General features: G+C 35.3%; 1 protein-coding gene across 1 annotated transcript in view; it reads left to right on the top strand.

Moving 5' to 3' along the window:
* Nucleotides 1-918: 918 nt before the first annotated feature.
* The window catches only part of LOC138331959 (signal peptide peptidase-like 3), a 37337-nt gene continuing 19007 nt past the window's right edge, over nucleotides 919-19248 (top strand). The window contains exon 1 of the mRNA XM_069279856.1: nucleotides 919-1276. The gene's annotated coding sequence lies outside the window, so the exon portion shown is untranslated. The remainder of the gene's footprint in view (nucleotides 1277-19248) is intronic.

Raw genomic sequence — 19248 nt, 5'->3', positions numbered from 1 at the left:
TGGCACGTGCAGTAGGCGAAGATCGAAGAAATAAGAAGTTATATCGACAAAAAAATGACCTTCATTATTATCAACAAATGTATGTTAATTTTTCAAGGACTTTTATGTTCTAGCCAGAAGATATATTCAGTATTTTATTTACTATATATTAATCGTATAAAAATTTGGTCTGGGATTGACAAATACAGGTAGCAATGGTGAAGATAAAACTTTTCAATCAACATTAATTGCCTGACAAAAATATTGTATTGTAGCGGGATTGGACTGGGTCGATCATCGGTGACCAGGTAGCTCAGTCGGTAGAGCACTCGGCTAGTATTCTGAGGGTCCCGGGTTCGAATCCCGGTCTGGCCGCTACATTTCTCCTCTCCTGTTACAGTATATCATTTAGTACAAGCAGATCTTTAGATTGGCAGCATCACAACTAATCTTCCTTTGAAATATTTTAATTATGAGACTGACGTGATCAAGTTGATGATTGAGTCATTTTTCAAAGTTACAATTGTTTAGAAAAAATTAATATAATTCATAAAATGCTGCAAAAATAATCATTGTTTGCTTCGCTGCATTACATGTTCACATAAGTTTAATTTGTTAAACTAAGTGTACTTCCATGTAACGGTTAAGTTTTTTTGCACCGGCGACGCAACTATTATGTAATGATATCATCAGCTGATCATACTTGGGTGTGTATTGCCTTGGGCAGCTAGTGTATTGAAGTAGTTTTAGCTAGAGTTACTTCCCTTCTGGTCTGATTAGAGCACTTGTCAAATATATTCATGCGCGTTAATCGCTCGTAAATCCACTGATGACAGATGCCGTTTCGTATGTATTTCTTTAAAAAAAACCACTGAAATAAAGAAATAATATTTCATTGGATGAATTAGGATGTGTAAGGGGTTATTTTTTCTTATAACTCGAAATTATATGTGATTCCAATTTTGACGCGGAGTGGAGTAAAGTGAGTACTTCGGTTCGAAGGAAAAACATAAACAAAAAGAAAGGAGGGTAAAGAATTCTCTGTGTTGTAAACAGTATTGTTATGTAATTTGTCCGTGTCCAGTTGTTTGCATACCTTCTGATATATCAGGATTGACTTTTTGTGCCAATGGAGTATTTGTGAGTTGAGTAAATAGATGAAATAAGCTGCAAGTGGGTACAGCCTGAACCATCTGCATGTAAATCTTCTCCGGCAGTGATGTGTGATTGATGTTCACGGGGTTTGCACTTACTATCCGAATTCAGCGACATTTGACTTCAGTTTTTTTTCAATAAGGTAAGTTATCACGCAGACAAGACCCTTAGTCCCAAACTTACATGTATGCTTCTAAAATATCTTCAAATTTGGCCTGTTGATTATTGTAAAATTTGCAACAATAACAATATCCAGCTGTCTTATTGCAAACTTCAGTATTTTACCAAAACACGTGTGAAAACCATACGGGATGTGTGTTTTTAGTGTGAATATTATTATTGAAAACCATTACAAACCAGGCTCAAATAATATGTAGCAACACAAATGTGTAAACTGTTGCATATTAACTTGAAATTCGAGCACTACCACCCCCACTTCCTCTATAAATGCATGATAAATTGCACTTATATGGTTTAGAGCTAATATTTGGTACCTAATCGGTAGAGCCATGGATTTTCACAATGTAGACCCAGGTTAATTTGATTCCTGGTCAGGTCATTGGAAAGAATCGTGTGTTGTTTCCTGTTCTTCTATGTTGGCGTCCAATGTGGGACTCTAAGCTTGTAACAAGATGAGAAAATGTCGTGGTCATGCAGCTAGATTCGAACTGGGGACCCCCAAACACTATAGCAGAATACTCTACTGACTGAGCTATCTGGTCATCAATGATCGACCCAGTCCCATATTTTTCACTACAACAGGATGCTGGCCAAATTCATTTTTGGAATATATTTGTATTGTATTATTAGTAATATTTGTCTATGGATTTTCATAACTTTCTTTCTGAAAGTTATTGGAAATATATCTGACCAAAGTGATTGGATAAAATATCATAGGGATATATTACATCATAGATTCTTATCATTTGGTGACCAGTGGCCGACCTGTCCATCATGAGCTATGCATGTCTGACTGCCCCAAGTTTGGGTAGATATGGTCAGTTATATTGTAATACAGTAATAGCTAGGTGACTTGATCATGACCACTATATACCTGACATCTCACTATAGGCCGATCATATGTAGACCAGTAAACATGTGTATATATTTATAAATGTGTGTATTACAAACATCTGTGATATGTAACATTACCTTTGTGAAAGCATGATTAACTTTAATGGCATTAACCACTATCTTTGGAATTTCAACTGTTGGTTGGAAGAAAGCATGCTACGTTTTAATGATGAAAATACAGATTCATGTTATGCATATAGTGAAATAATGAATATTAAAAAAAGAAGACCATCATCTTATTCATACTTGATATTTCAAAGTGGACTGTTCAATGAAAAGAATCAAAATGTATCTTTAGGGGCGAATGGGTTATACATGATCAGTGTGATTTCAGGTCTTTTGAAACATTACATGGTCAGTAATTCTATGGAGATAAACCAGCTGTAGGGGTCAAAGATTACATGACATATTAAAGATATAGCCACATCAATAGAACTGGTATCTGATCCCCTAAGGTGTCTCAGGGGCATCTGATTGTGTTGATGATAAGTTTATCAGAGTTCCTGACATCTATTGGTGATATATATATGGTAACATGATAAGTAGAAGACACAGATTTATGCCACATTGAGATTGCCCATTTAATCCCACCTGACTTATGTTAAAGTATATGATAATACCAGGTAATGTCATCACTCTGTTTGTTTCCCAAAGCTGACTAAGGTATGTCTAGGTACAAGCTAGGAACCGTATTCTACCCAATTAATAAGCAAGATCGTGGCGTGCTTAAATAGTTTTAAAGAGATGAGGGGCCAGGCAATTAAATGAGTACCAAATTTGGACTACTTTATCACAAAAGTATTGCACAAAGTAAGTCATAAATCAATTTGTAAAAGAAATCAATTGCAAAAATCATTGATTTTCATTTTTTTGGTATTTATTTAATTTGAGGTAAGTGAAAGTTTGGCTTCAAAAGGGGAGGGAGTGCTTATAGGACAAGAGTGTTTACTAGATCAAATATAGTACTCATATGTTCTGAAAACATCTTGTCTTACCGCTGAATAAACCTAGAGGAAATTGCTTTTTGAATTGTGTATTATAAATTATGAATTGAATAGCTGAGAGTGTTTTCATTGTGAAAAAAATTGTATACATATCAATTGCAATGAAAGTTACATATAAGAATAAAAGATCAAAATACAGCTGTATGCTAAGATATACATGTGTATTTAAATTTTTTGAAGTCACAATGAATTATTTTATTGCAGGAAGAATTTATAATGAGTTTGTTTAAAGATGCTCCACCGCTTACAAATGCTATTTTTTCACTATCTAAAACAGGAGCAGACAATTTAGTATTTTTCTTCAGTTACAAGAGTTACTTACTTTAAACCATTACCACCATTGAAAAGTTTGAGCTTCTAATTTCACTTCAAGCTAAAAGTATGAAAAATAATTAATTGCATCCCTAAAAAATTCCGTGGTATAATATCCTATATGGAATAAATACTGATTGTGCATGCACCAAAGGCAAAATAAATTACTTAATATTATTTTCTGTGTTAATTAGACATATATATACATGATCAAACACCAATTATTGTTCAAATGACGAATATCGTTTATGCTCTGTTGGCGATGGAGCATCTTTAATGTTTTCACAAGTTTGTTTATAACTGGTTCAGTCTCTTTGCCATCCATGCATGGTGACAGATGTATAACTGTTACCAATCACAAGCTATCACACATCTGTTGTCAATCTATGCTTTCAAATGATAATAACAAATATCCATCTGTGCATCTTTTTACTGCTAAGATAAATTACAATTTGCTTAAATCCCCATCATATGCATGTAGTAAGTAAATTACAGAATATTTTATACTTGGTCTGAGTTTTTTTCGTTCAATATACCAAATGGTTCAGTGCATTAGTCTCTCGGTTAACTGAGTTACCTTCCATGCAGGTTCAGGTATCCTTTGTGATCAATGTAGTTATTCTTTGGGTGAAATCCGCTTCATTTTCTCTGAAAAGTATGATGTTGCGCTTGCACCAAACACATGACATAGATCTGAACAATCATGCAAGGGCAAATAACTCTGTAATATGTAAAACAACAAAATTATAAATATTGTGTATGTGCCAGGTTAATGTGATTGTTAATCATAAATAAGTTTGTTAGGACATTTACTTTCAATTATCAAACTTGATTTAGACTTCATTTTATTCCAAGTGGAAATCCAACTGTATTGATTAGTTTACATGTATTTATGCTATTAAATCAAATTTGCTATGATCACAAAATTTCAGAATGTATGTAGTTTTGCAGACTGTCAACAGTCTCTAGAATATTGATCACTAAATTACTAAAATTTGGCTTGTTAATTTTTGTCTCTGCAACATGCCTGATTAGTCTCAAACTAGGGGGAGATAATCTAGTTTTAAAATTCTGCTGAGAAAATATTATCAATAACTTGCGGTCTGGTGGCCAGTTCAATAGTATTGCAGCAGCTTCTTTCATGTTTCAACTTTGTATATATTCAGTCAAACAGACTAATACTGACCCTTTTAGAGCTTTGGCTCTCAGACCTGGAATGTGTGTACAGCAAACAGATTAGCAGACAGGGCTATTGATTTGAGGCGATAAGAAATTGGGTGGAATTGTCAACAAGAAGTTAGAAGATGATGTAGATCAGCAGTTGAGTATCTAGAACTGTGTATACTGTATTTTAAACATACTTATAGGCTGGATTGTAACAATGATAGATAAGGGCCCAGAGCCCAGTGTGATAGATATAAGACTTTGTTTGTATGCTACATCCGAAGTAACTTTCATGATAGTTTGTAGTTTTTTTCTGGCCTCCAATGTTTATCAAACCATGCAAACTGCTTCAACGAAGTCATTCTCAAGGATGACCTCAAGCTCCCACGTATGCGGTGTGGTGAAGTTCATGCTTATTTTGCAATTGGGAGACTGCTATTTTGGGAGACTGCAGTATGTTTGTGTTGTGACTCTTTGCTATATTGGAACTTCCACCCTTTTTAATACAACGCGACTAGCGTTTTTATTAATGCTACCTGGTTTACTACTGATGTGTAGGACTGAGTATGACTTGCCCTACAATGACATCTAGTGGTGACCTCTTGAACCATTTCATTCATAAAATTCCATTCATAAATTCCCTATTCATTGAATAATATTCCTTTGGACCAATCAGTAGTCATAGGAAGACTGCCTTCTGATTGGTAGAATACACAGAGTGTGTATAGAATACACAGAGTGTTATAATAGATCAGCATTAACGCTGTCCTCTAAGTTTGCAGAAGAATCATCCCCGGTAGATAGCGAACCATCGCTTATGAAATTGTCCAAAGCATCACCTTCCGTAAGATCCGACTGGACAGACATCGAATCAACCGAATTCTGTTCGTTAGGTGTATTCTGGGCTTGTAGGCCTAACGCCAGACCGAGGGCATTGTACGTCGATATGAAAGATTGTATGTCCACATTGGGCGGAAGTAAACCCGCATTGTTTGCAAACAGGCCCGCACTCGGCGCCTGCGTACTGGGTACGGAAGGCTGTGACGTCAGCGGCCGAGGTGAAGATGCCGGAAGTTGAGGCTCATCATGGCGTATTCCCGCATTCTCCACTGTAGCTTCGACGCACAAAACATCTTGTTCATTGTTGTCATCGAGAGAAGCTTCACCGGAGTCGTCGCAATCACGAGCAAAGAAAGCCGCATTGGCGATGAAATTAGTCCGCACCCTAGGTTTGGACGGTCTAGTCGACATTTCCCTTGGAAAGTCTGAAGTAGGCTCTGTCCCTTGGACAGACTCTGACGCCATATTGTTCTCGCCCACTGGTGGCGGAAAGTAAACAAAAACACACGTGCCTAGCACGTGGTAGCACAGGAAGCGTCTAAAAAGTCGCTAAACGTTGACCTGTCAGTCCTAGACTAATCAGGTAAGGGTTTTGCCCCTGGCAAACCACAAATTAGTTGAAAATAATGACGAAAACGTAAGAGTTACAGAAGAGATGTCACTGAATCAAAGTGATGCGTATGTACTGAATCTTGCATGCGCATGTCATCTCATGGGATCTCTCAGCGTGGTTGATGTGAGAAAATACACAGCCCATCTAGGTCAACTGTTGCCTGCTGGTAACTCCTCTGTCCAACTTACATAATCTCTATTAATGATAATTCAAATTGGACTTACTTCTAAGGCTTATAGACATATGAGTTTTAAAGTAAACTAATCATATGCCCTTTTTGTGTACTTTAAAATAATGTTTTTAAATTAATGTTAAACACAGATCTGAGGTAAAGGCAAAATAACTTATAAGGCTGCCCTCATATGAGCATGGTTTTACCAAAATAAGTGTATGTGCAACATAAGAAACAAGAGTATATTAAGGATAAAAACTCATTTTAATGAAGACTTTTGTTTTCTTTGTAATTTTCATGTTGGAACTTTAATTAAGAAAAATGTCAAACAAAACATATGTATTTTCTGTGATCAGTTGAATGTTCTTGAAATAATTGATATTAAAGTCTTTATCATATGGTTTATATATTTTGATTTTGGAAATTCATTTGATTTCATTCTATTTTTCTGTTTCTGCTGCGTTGTATTTGCAGTACTTTGAGTACTTTGATTATAGTGCTACAAATGAATTTCACAAAAGCATGTTGCCAGAGACACAGACGATTAATTGCAAGCATATACCCCACTAGCATTCACATTATTGATAATAGATAATGATCTTGAATCAGGGAAAATAGAGTATAATTTAAGAATAGTTAACACTAATTCAAATGTTACACTATAATAGTTGTATAAATGATATATATGAATGCACTATATTGTCATTATGAACCCCTGGTCGCAAATTTATGTATATTCACAAATATGTTGAGAATAACAAAGACAGGAAATTCTTATATTGTATAGGTGAAAAATAACGTGGTGAACAGTAATTGTATGTTTATATGACTAATAAGCTTCATGAGAATTTATTTAAACCTTGAGCTCAAAGACCAGGTGATACGGTAATACCATAATACCACATCCAGAGAGACAATATTCACCATATTAGAATTCTGTCTGGCACCATCATTCTACCAACAAACTCAACCTGGTGAAAATTCCCACAAATGTCCTTTGTATGCATTAAGGCAGACTGTACACTGCGTACAGAGAAATATCAATGACTATGTACTACTTAAACCCAGCTTTGTTGATAGGGTTTGAACTGAAAAGCGCTGCAGGTCTGCATTGTGCACTGGAGTTTCATCGTGTAAAGATTATTTTTCATCCTAGCAAAGTAAATTTGTGTCTACGCCTTATCAGAAGACATTGATCAATGACTTTCATTTAAGAATAGAATCATTATTTCTTGGGGAAATCAAACTTGATAAAGTTAAATACTTTCACATTTATTTAGTATATTGCTGGCTAAGGGTCAAATCTAAACACTTAAGTATCTACCATATTTGCCTTAATGAGCCCCCAGGTTGCTTAAAAATTGTAACAAAGTGGGACCTTATTAGTGAACCCAAGATGTAAAATGTTAGCCGTATCAAGTCTTTCTGTACTTGTGCCTTTTAACCTTTGAGACACATTATTACGTCATGATTCACATGTAAAAGAATTGCAAGTTCATGTAATATGGAATACAATGTTGATGTCATAGGCATCATACATCGTTAAATCCATGGGAAGGGGGCATTTATATAACTTAAACCCCTTCTCCATGGGAGGGTCGGTAATTACGTCGAATATGGTATGTATTATGTAACTGGCTAAGGGTCAACACATTAACCCTTTCACCACTGTAGGCCATAATGGACTCATCCATATCAATGGATGGTAGAGTCTACTAAAGTTACATAGGGGTGACAGAGTTAAGGGTCAGTATGAAGAGCTGGAAACGATCTTTCCATCAGGTGAGGTTTGTGGTTTCAGGCCAGATTGTAATACCTGAGGCCCAAGTGTACAGGTTCATATTTTTCAGGAAGTTGGCCCATGTGACTATCCTGTACTTATATGGTTGACACCGGGCCATTCGCTCATCTTGCATGTTTGATTATCATGATTCAGTAATGTGCTGGTAGTGACAGACATTGTTCAACAAATTCTAATTAATGACCATGTGACATTTAAAAATAAAGCCATTTCAATATTGACCAGAACTATATCTGTCTGGGGTAGTCAAACACTTTCATTTAGAGGTATAAAGTTTGCTGATGGCCTGAGAAAAGCTTAAAACAGCATCCAATATCTGTATCAGTGAATTAAGTGATCATGATGACCTGTGATGTTATGAACAATAATAAGTCAACATAATATAATTGCTATGATTAATAATGCACATGGGATAAAATGTCAAAGTCAAGGCCATTCATTATGATTGCTGTAGTATTGAATTGGTAATTGCAGCATGGTTGATTCTGGTTATATATAAGTTATGAATTTCTTGTCAATACACCTGATGTTGATTCTCCTATATTAATAAAGTGTGTTGGTCATGTTCGATTCATATACCTGGATATATGTGTACAGAGTACAATATTATTTATAAGTTTGAGATGTGACCAGTTGGGGTATGTAGTGCTCTTTGGTATCTATGGCTGTATGCTTCGGTGAGATAGCACTATACAATCAGCAAAAGATCCATTATAACAAATAAACACAACACAAATATACTGCAGCCTCCCAAATCTTACAGGCATCCTCATGCACATCACACATTGTGTACATGGGAAATTCAATCACATTTGCCACAACTGTTATTCCGTGTTTGCATATTACAGAGTTAGCTCCCTTGCAGGTAGCTAGGTATCCATTGTGACGTCATTATTTTTTGGGTGCAATTCACATTCTTTCTCCGAAAAATTAGATGTTACGCTTGCAAACACATGATGTCATGATGTCAGGATCAATACCTACCCGCAAGGACAGATAACTGTAATATGCAAAATATGCAAATACATAATAACACTATAATTCAACCAATTACCATTCACTTAACCATCCCCCCCCTAATCCTGGAAATTTGTCAAAATAGATGTGGAAGGGGTCTTATTTGCGGTGAATTATGGTAGTAATATCTGCTCTAGCATTGGTTCTATACAGTAAAGATTTGTACTAAAATTCTATTACATTATATTTCAGAAATTTTTTGCATTCAATGTTTACTGAATGGCAGCTGCCACAAAAGCCTCAAGCAACTATCTATAAAGGCAACCTATCTATAGTGACCACTTTTTTTGTCTCCCCTTCAGTGGGCGTTATAGACAGGTTTGTCTAAATGATCCTGACTGATGATGACAGAACAATATTATATCACATGAAGGACCAGCAAAGAGTTGTGTCCAAAGTTTAGCTTGATGCAAGGGAACAGAAAGTCAAAATAGAAATATTGATTATTTCATGCAAACTAAATAACAGGATATGGCTTATGAATATAAACTTTCTGTTCTTCATAGGTATATATATGTATTTTAATGCTTTGGGAAACTTCAAACATATATTATTCAAAAGCATTTATTTATTTTATGAAGTTCAGAACATGTGGTATGGTATTTCTATTTCGGAAGACTTTTCCATCCCATTAGCTTGGAGGGCACATATCCATTTAGTTGTGTACTTTATATTTAATAGCTCAGTGTGTGTGTAAATATATATAGACAAATTGTTACCTTATTTATGTACCAGTCATAGTGAGTAAAGATGGCAACTTTTGTGTACCATATATGTAACCCAATGACCTTGAGTATATAAAAAGCCCTGATCAACTTCTTACATGAAACATAAATGCTTATAAAAATTACGTTATAATCATTTTGTAAAGCAATTAAGATAAAGTTTTATGGTTTTAAACATCTTCAATTATAATTCATTTACAATGATCAATGATAATATGTATATAATCATTTGTAGAAATGACAAGCAAAGTGACCGCTGTTTCAGATAGGCAAGTAAATTGTAGAGTAGAACCCTTGCTGATAAGTGAGGGAGGGAAAACTGACTGTTAATTAAATACAGTAAAACACAGATATAACAAACCTCTGAAGGATCAACAAAATTGTTTCATTATAAACATACTGGTAGATTTATACATAGTTTGTTATGACCATTTTAACCATGAATTTGTTGTAAGCGTGTTCGTTTTAAAACAAGTTTTACTATACTGTATATTTTCTCTTATTCATACTTAGATCAAAATTTACTATAGAATATTTATATTCGACATGAAATCAATTTACGTGAACTTAAAATGGAAAGAATGACAAATAAGATAACCTATGTAGCTTATTATTGTTTGAGGTTGACAAATATATATAATAATGTATGTCAACATTTCTGTCCGCGAATTAGTATCTAAGGCAGAAGGTCATAGAATTTTCTCCTTATGAAATCAAACAACAACAGTGCAGAATGAAAAAAGCTGACTGTTATTAAAGAAAGAAAGGCTGTCACCTTCTTGCCCACCTGGCTAGCAGCCTGCTATATACATATGTAACATACAATGAGGTGTGAAGAATGTAACAGCTTGATTGGTAACGGGGTTATGTAAGGTAGGTGTGACAGTTGATGATGAATACTACGGGCAGAATGAATACTAAACCTTCTGTTTAGTGTTGGACATTTTCTTCTGTGATAATAAGTGACAATTAGCCCAGAATTAAGTGATTTGTTTGTAGCCCAGAATTAAGTGATTTGTTTGTATGTCATACTTTAAGAAATAGCTAGCTTCTAGTCCAAGAGTTTGTAAGATCAAGCCTCTACCCTGAATTCAAGAGTTTGTAGTTCTAGACCGTGCCTCTATCCCAAATGCAAGAGTTTGTAAATCTAGCCTCTATCCTGAATTCAAGAGTTTGTAGATCTAGCCTCTACCCCCCCTTCAAGACTTTGTAGATCTAGCTATAGCCTAGCCGTCTACCCAGAATTCAAGAGTTTGTAGATCTAGCCTCTACCCTGCATTCAAGAATTCTATCCTGAATTGAAGGGTTTGTAGATCTAGCCACTACTCCGCATTCAAGAGTTTGTAGATCTAGCTATAGCCTCTACCCTGAATTCATGAGTTCGTAGATCTAGCCCCTACCCCAAATTCAAGAGTTTGTAGATCTAGCCTCTACCTGGCATTCAAGAGTTTGTAGATCTAACTATAGCCTCTACCCAGAATTCAAGAGTTTGTAGATCTAACTATAGCCTCTACCCTGCATCCAAGAGTTCTATCTTGAATTGAAGAGTTTGTAGATCTAGCCTCTACCCCAAATTCAAGAGTTTGTAGATCTAACCTGCCCTCTACCCAGAATTCAAGAGTTTGTAGATCTAACTATAGCCTCTACCCAGAATTCAAGAGTTTGTAGATCTAGCCTCTACCCTGCATCCAAGAGTTCTATCTTGAATTGAAGAGTTTGTAGATCTAGCCCCTACCTCCCCAGAATTCAAGAGTTTGTAGATCTAACTATAGCCTCTACCCAGAATTCAAGAGTTTGTAGATCTAACTATAGCCTCTACCCAGAATTCAAGAGTTTGTAGATCTAGCCTCTACCCTGCATCCAAGAGTTCTATCTTGAATTGAAGAGTTTGTAGATCTAGCCTCTACCCCAAATTCATGAGTTTGTAGATCTAGCCTTTACCCTGAATTCAAAAGGTTTTAGATCTAGCCTCCTGAGTCTAATAATTTGTACAAATATTTCGTACAATATTGTGTACCGTAGTACACAAAACCAGAACTTGGACTACTAATCAGCTAGCATGTCTGTTTTTGAGTAGGGATATATAGATTATAGCTAGCTTTTATAGTATGTGTACTATGTGTATGCATTTTATACAAAGAGGAATGATATTTATAAAATGTTATGGAAAACAGCATTGTGATAGAGGTATAACTTTTATTAACCAATTTAGTCTGTGTTTAGGCATTCAGGGGTTGACTTCACTCATAGCTGTGTGATTCAGACAAAGCTATTTCCAGACAGGGATATGATTCAGGGTAAAACAGATCCCTGGAGTAAAATGGATTTATAAAACGTACGTTATACACATCTGATCTTGATGTTTTAACATCCTATTTCTTTCCTGGTTCAGTCATGATCAGGTTCACATTTTGGTTTGAAGTACAAGTCAAGATTTAGGTAACAATGCAAAGATATCTCAAAACCAGCTTAAGTCTAAACCTGACTTATTTAAAGGCATTTATTTCATTTAAGTTACAAAAGGGAAAATAACTTGAATCTGATTTTTTTTTGATTTTTTTTTTTTTTGAGAAATCGGGACCAGTGCAACCTCTACGGACGACTTTATGCTCCTCCTTCCTTATAAAGATGCAAGCTTAAAACCAGCTACATCAGAGCTAGTCAGTTCCACTGTGTGGTTTTGTTTTATCGTTTAAAGTCAAGGTTTTAGTTATACTGTAAACCAACTTTCTTTTACAGCTGCTAAATTTCGCGATTTCGGTTTTTAAACATTTTCACAGATTTAAAATTTAATGGAGATATCTTTTAATTCACTGGTGCAAGAATTATCTTATATTATTTGTGGAGATCAACTTTTGCGAATTTACCTTGATCGCAAAATTTGCGAAAAAAAATAAAACACCTGGGAAAGAAAGATAGTTTACATTATTACCATGCTTAGTGTTATTCCCTCCTCATTTCACAACACCGGGCTTGGTGCCAGTTACATCAGAGTTAGTCACCTGGTCCACAGTCAGTCCATCTAATAGTATTTGGATGTCATAATGGAGATGAATGGCCCACTGGTAGCCTTGCTGGTGAATACCTTGCCCAGCTGACAGGTACTTGAAGCATTAATATCTAATTAAGTGTAACAGGTCTTTGTAATTGGTATATCACTGGATCAATGATCATATTCCATCGACCTTTAAAGCTGTTGCAGATGTAAGCTTTGAAACCCAAAATAAACGAATATGGTAGCTGGTAGGCGGCGAAATGAGATATAAAGATTGTTAACAGTGTGATCGACTATTGATTTTTTAAGTGATAGCTATATATATGGTGCGACATCTGTGTGATAGAAACAATTAGCCCTCCAGCTGGTGTAGAAGTGTGTAAAAAACATAAAAATGGATTGGTGTAAAAATTTGCCTTCTTGTACAACATCCATATTACGGGTAATATCGTACACAAAACAGAAAGATCTAAAATTAGATAGTAAAAGTTTATGGTTTCATTTTGACATTGAAGACTTTGGTTATTAAATACTGAATAAAAACATTGATGATAGTTACACATTTCAACTTCATTGATTATAGTTATACATTTCAATGATATTTATATGTCAAATAAAAAATAAAAATAGTTTTTTTCCCCTCGCCCCCCACCACCCCCCACCCCACACACACACACACACACAAAATGGACCAATTTTGTTTGCCTTTACCAGACATGTATTTATGTTCAACTCTAGATAATGTGTCCCAACAAATTACCACAGGCCCTCCACCTCTCGGTTTTGAGTTTGAATCAACATGTGGGGCGGTTGCCAGGTACTGGATGCTGGTCCATGTTTTTTCTCCTGGTACTCCAGCCTTCCTCCACCAACAAACCTGGTAGTTCCTTAAATAACCCTGGCTGTTAGAAGACATGGCCCCGATTTCTCGAAACAAACTTAAGTCAAAAACTGACTAAAGTCATAAATTATCATATAAGTTACATAAGGAGAAAAACTTAAGTTTTGACTTAAGTCTGCAGTTTTATTTCAAGAAATCGAGGCATGGCCACAATTAGCTTATTGGGTTTAATACGGAATAATCAGTTAGACTATTGACATCGCATTAGGATAAACAATGGGAAAAGTTGATGTCTTTTACACATATGATATATCAGGTTAATTATGTACGGTAGCAACCAAAATTCATTGTTTGTAGTCCTTGAGGCTCTATACATGTAAGAAATCTAGAAGAACACAGACAGATTGATTTACAATCATATCAGCTATGCACATCAGTCAGCGATCAGAATTCTTATGTGTTAAATTATGTATGAGTAAGAGTCTTTGAAGTATAATAATGGGAGCACTGTATTTGATTATTGAAAGGTTTTGAAGCTTCCTCAAATTTAAGGGTATTAACATTTCAAATCCTTTTAAGAATGTTGTTTAAACTGTAATTGTGTGAGCAAACTTATTGTATCATTGAATGGTAATTCAGACTTGGTTTAACAATCGGACAAGTTCTAGAGTCCTTATGTATGTCGGTAACGACTTTGTACACAACTGTTGACTGACATTGAATAATTGGTGTAATGTTGAACAGTTCAATGAATATATTTGTAACTCATTGCCAGACTATAATGACCGACATAACTGAATGAAATAAACTTATGTAATGTATCGTCTGTATTCTTTGGCAACACAGAAATATCTAATCCTCTTAATGATAAGCAATGAACTAACTCAAACGTACATATTCGGTCTTGGCATATTGCAGAGTTACCTCGCTTTCGGGTAGATATCAATTGTGATGTTGTTATTTCGTGGACGCAATTCAAGTCGTTTTTCTCCGAAAAGTATGAGGTTCGGCTTGCAAAAACATAACGTCACAATAAATACCTACCCGCAAGGGCAGATAACTATGTAATATGCAAATGCAGAGTTTGAGCATTAATCTTATTGTAGTGCTTTTTGTGCTTGCATTATTGTGCTAAAATACTATTGAACAAATCATTTTCTCTGTTTTCTTATATAACTATTCTATATGGTAATTTTGCTAGGGGGCCATGGAGGCTGAGTGGTTTAGATGTCTCCACATATTACCACAAGCCCTCCACCTTTGGAGATTGAAGCCCATGTGGGACAGTTGCCAGTTACTGACCACTGGTCTGGTTTTTCTCTGGGTACTCCGGCTTTCCTCCACCAAGAAACCTGGCACATCCTTATATGACCCTAGCCGTTAATAGGAATTTTAACATATAAAACCTAAACCTGATTACACAAATTCATCATTGCGCTAACCTGTTCGACATTGATCTACACTGAAATGGTTTGGACCAGAATGATATAACTAGGGTATATAGCTCTAGGGAGTATAGGTGGCAAACCTGCTTAGAAATAGATTAATAGTTCAAAATTGTTTTTGGTATTTCTCTAAAATAAAAAATTCAGAAATTTTATTTGTTGACTTAAACCCTTTGTCTCCCCGTTATGTCTATTGCGTTTTTAACCTGGTGAGAAAACAAGATAGGCGATAAAGAACGGTCTCAGATTTAATTTCTTATTACGATTTCTATGAAAGAAAAAAATAAGTAATAGAAATAATTTAATCACGAAAATCTGGATCAAGAGCATTCAGATTGTATCCATATCTTAGGCTTCCAGCATATACATATTATGTATCATGAAGGAGTTTTTACCTGTTATTTATGGTATCTGCAGACCCCTGGCCGTTAGCTATGTAGCTAGATTCAAATGAACAGAAATGAGTAACCAGATGTCAACGGGGTTTTTTTCAAAGTCCATAAATTTTTGTCAGGAAGAGACATGAAGGAAGCATCACCGATTTCTTTGTTTGAGCTAGCCTTGAGGGGAGACACAGTTATTCGTGTATTGTCATGTAGAGCTAACGAGGATTCTTAGATTTCATTGTACATGTACATTACGGGTTTAAATAGGTGAAGGTTTGTAACAGCTGGCAAACCAAGCATATCTGATGATATTTAAGTTAGTCATATTTATGTTACTACAAACTACTCGGACAAAAGTCATACTGGCCAATGGCCATTGGCTATAAGTTGTCAAGTACTGATTATACATAGTAAAACACAGTTATAACGAACCTCTGGGGACAAACAAAATTACTTTGTTATTTACATAGTTTGTTATACACATATATCTTACAGGAATCTTGTTGGGGAATGAAAATTAATACGTTATAATAACCATCTGTTGTAAATTTGTTATAAGTGTGCTTCACTGTACATCTTTTCTCCTGGTACTCCAGCTTTTCCTCCCCTTGAGATCCTTGCACATTGTTAACTCATTCATCCCTAAAGACACATTTAGACTATTCTAAATCAAAGACCAGACCAGTCCATTATGAAATTTCAGGGATAAATGATGAGTTGAATGCTAATAGGACATAACAAAAATAAACCAAATGAAGGCACATCTGAAGCCATTGAAACCCATATTATCAAACCAATAGCTGACCAATGCACATTAGTATAGCTAATGTGTTTGGGCTTTATGTGAATAAACCTCTGACAATTCGCTTTTATAAGTAATGTGTTGAGTCTTACATATAGTTACTGTTTATGGTCCCCTGATAATCCAGATGCAGATTGGAAAATTCACAATCTGGACGTAATTATATCGGGAACAGATTTGATTATGGACTTAGTAAAGGGAATTCGGCAGTCTGGAACATTCAAAGTCCAGACGGTTTAGGCTGGGGATGAAAGTGTTCGGAATTTTGAGGTTCCACTTGGCATACTGTGTAAGAATTTGTAGCACCTGAATTGAAGGTGTTATGTATTTCACTGTTCAGAACCTATATAAAGTTAACACATTTACCCCTGAAGATGTATTTAGACTCTTCTTAATCAAAGACTAGACCAGTTCAATATGAAATTTCGGGTGGTGAATGAGTTAAGGGGGACTGTAAGCAGCTGTCCGATTGCATAAATATACCTGTACATGCCCCATTTCTTTAGCATACATAGCATCTTTGTTACACATTAAGTTAACCTTGTCCTTATTCAGTTGTATCAAGTATTTTACTGGTTATACAACTATACTAGGCAGATTTTCAGGTAACCATATGCTCAGACATGTTTCAGTCTACTGTATTCAGCTGTATGAAATCTGTTGATCTGAAATCCTTTGTGTACAATCTAAGTCATCCACTAAGTGTCTTTGTGTTGATTTCATACAAATACTGCTGTAACATTTTCTTGAAAGTTAAAATATTTTATGTTCTATGATTGAACAAAATTTTTAGTGAATTAATGTTGTTGTAAAGTATATTGTGAATGCAAAAGAGGCTACGGTGGCTGAGTAATTAAGATGTCTTGACAATACCACAAGCCCTCAACTTTATTCAGGGTCACAAATTTGAATGGTCACAAATTTGCCAGGTACTGACCACAGGTGAGTGGGTTTTTCCCCCGGGTACTTCAGCTTTCCTCACCATCTAAACTATAAAACCCAGCATGTCGTTATATGACCCTGGCTGTTAATTGGATGTTAAACTAACCAAAGTGCATGCAAAAAGCTGAGTTTACAAGAACTTTCTGTTATCAAATGATGAAATACTAGACAGTAAATTTCTCTTAATAACAGAGGAGAATTTATTTTAAAAAAAAGTTTGGATATTATTTGTACTGATGGACGTCAATTCTCAATACCTGGAGACGGATTTCTCTTAAAAACCGGAAAATTTAGAAGAAAAAAAATGATTGAAAAAAATTTATTTGAACTGATTGACGTCAATCTCGAAACAGCAACGTTTACAGATCCTGCTGTGTTCTGTAGTCACAGTTTGTCGAAGGTGTGAGTAGGTGACGGGATTCATCAACATCGCTGTCTTTGACACTCCTTCATCACCGGAGTGAAAAACAGGTTTTTATGTGGCTTTGTGTTGAGATTGAATTGTACCTTACTATCAAAGCTGCAACATCTTTGTTGCTACTGCAGCTGTTTCCATTCTAATCAAATTTAAAATTTTAGTTCTTTTGGAGATGACATATTTTTAGGGGCATTGGAACACTATATTTTCATAGAAAATGGCAACTAAAACTTTATTCGAAAATTGAAGCTGTTCATTTATTAATGTACCCAAAAACAACCACAAATTAATTATAGGACTGGACTTTGGTGTAATTAACATCAAACAATAATTAAGTTATTGTTAAACGAAACAATAGTATATTTAACACCATAAAAAGATTTAAGATTGAATTGGTTTAGTCATAAGGTGTTCATATACGAAACATATTAATTAATTTAGCTTTTTTGTGGGGAATTTTCTATGTAGTTACAATGTGAATAGATATATGTATGCTTTAATTGATGCATGAGAGTTTTAAAATTATGAAACCCTATGGACATAGATTAAAGTTATGATGCCAGAGATCTATAGCGGTTGTCATTTAACTCACTCATCCCTGAAGACACATTATGGTGGCTCTCAATCAAAGACTAGACCAGTCCATTATGAAATTACAAAGGTTGTTGAATGAGTCTAGTTCTGCTTTTAATTGACAGAAAAGGTGTTGAGTATTATGACAGATAATGCCCTGTAGCTTGGTCAGAGACCTCAATTGATAGTATTTAACCTACAGGGATGAAATCCATTATATATTACTACCAATTATTAACTTGAGGGTAAAGATTACAGATTCAGATTTTATCTTTTGCCTTTCCATTTCTTTCTTTGGATATAAGTACACTTACATCACTGAAGTAAAGGCATTAGAAAAGAAACTTTACATGGAATCAAGGAGGCAACTGCACCAGACTTTCACTGAATCGACATGTGAATGTCCTTGACCTGTTAAATCCTCTATCATTTGTTTAAGGTGAACATTTTCAATCTTTGCATGTAAAACAGATGTTAATTACTCTTTGGTATAATTAGTGCTTAATTATTTATTTTAATTGTAACTTTGAAACAGAAATTTTTAGTTTCCTCTGTTTTTCAGTGTCAGCATTGTTTTAAGGTTTATTTTGGTTGTATTGTAGTGTCAATTATCTCTTAGCTCTTTGTTTAGTTGTGATAATTTAACTCAATTAGAAGAGCCGCAGTACAGCGTCTTTAGAGGAATGGTGTTATTAAGTGATGTTCTAGACCTGTATACATGCCCCAATGTCAGTATTCCGTCTTTGCATATTACAGAGTTAGCTCCCTTGCGGGTAGGTTTCGATTGTTACGTCATTATTTTGTGAGCGCAATTCACGTCATTTTCTCCGAATCGTATGATGTTACGCTCGCAAACACACGACGTTACAATCAATACCTAACCGCAAGTGCAGATAACTCTGTAATATGCAAATTCGGAATAATGTGACCACATGGTGTGTGCGTGTTCTGTCTCTGGCAGCATGCTTCAGTAAGATAGCACTATAAAAA

The sequence above is a fragment of the Argopecten irradians genome, chromosome 9, assembly GCF_041381155.1.
Source record: "Argopecten irradians isolate NY chromosome 9, Ai_NY, whole genome shotgun sequence".
In the NCBI taxonomy this organism is placed as follows: domain Eukaryota; kingdom Metazoa; phylum Mollusca; class Bivalvia; order Pectinida; family Pectinidae; genus Argopecten; species Argopecten irradians.
The sequence above is the reverse complement of the archived record's forward strand: the minus strand, read 5'-3'. Positions and strand labels throughout refer to the sequence as shown.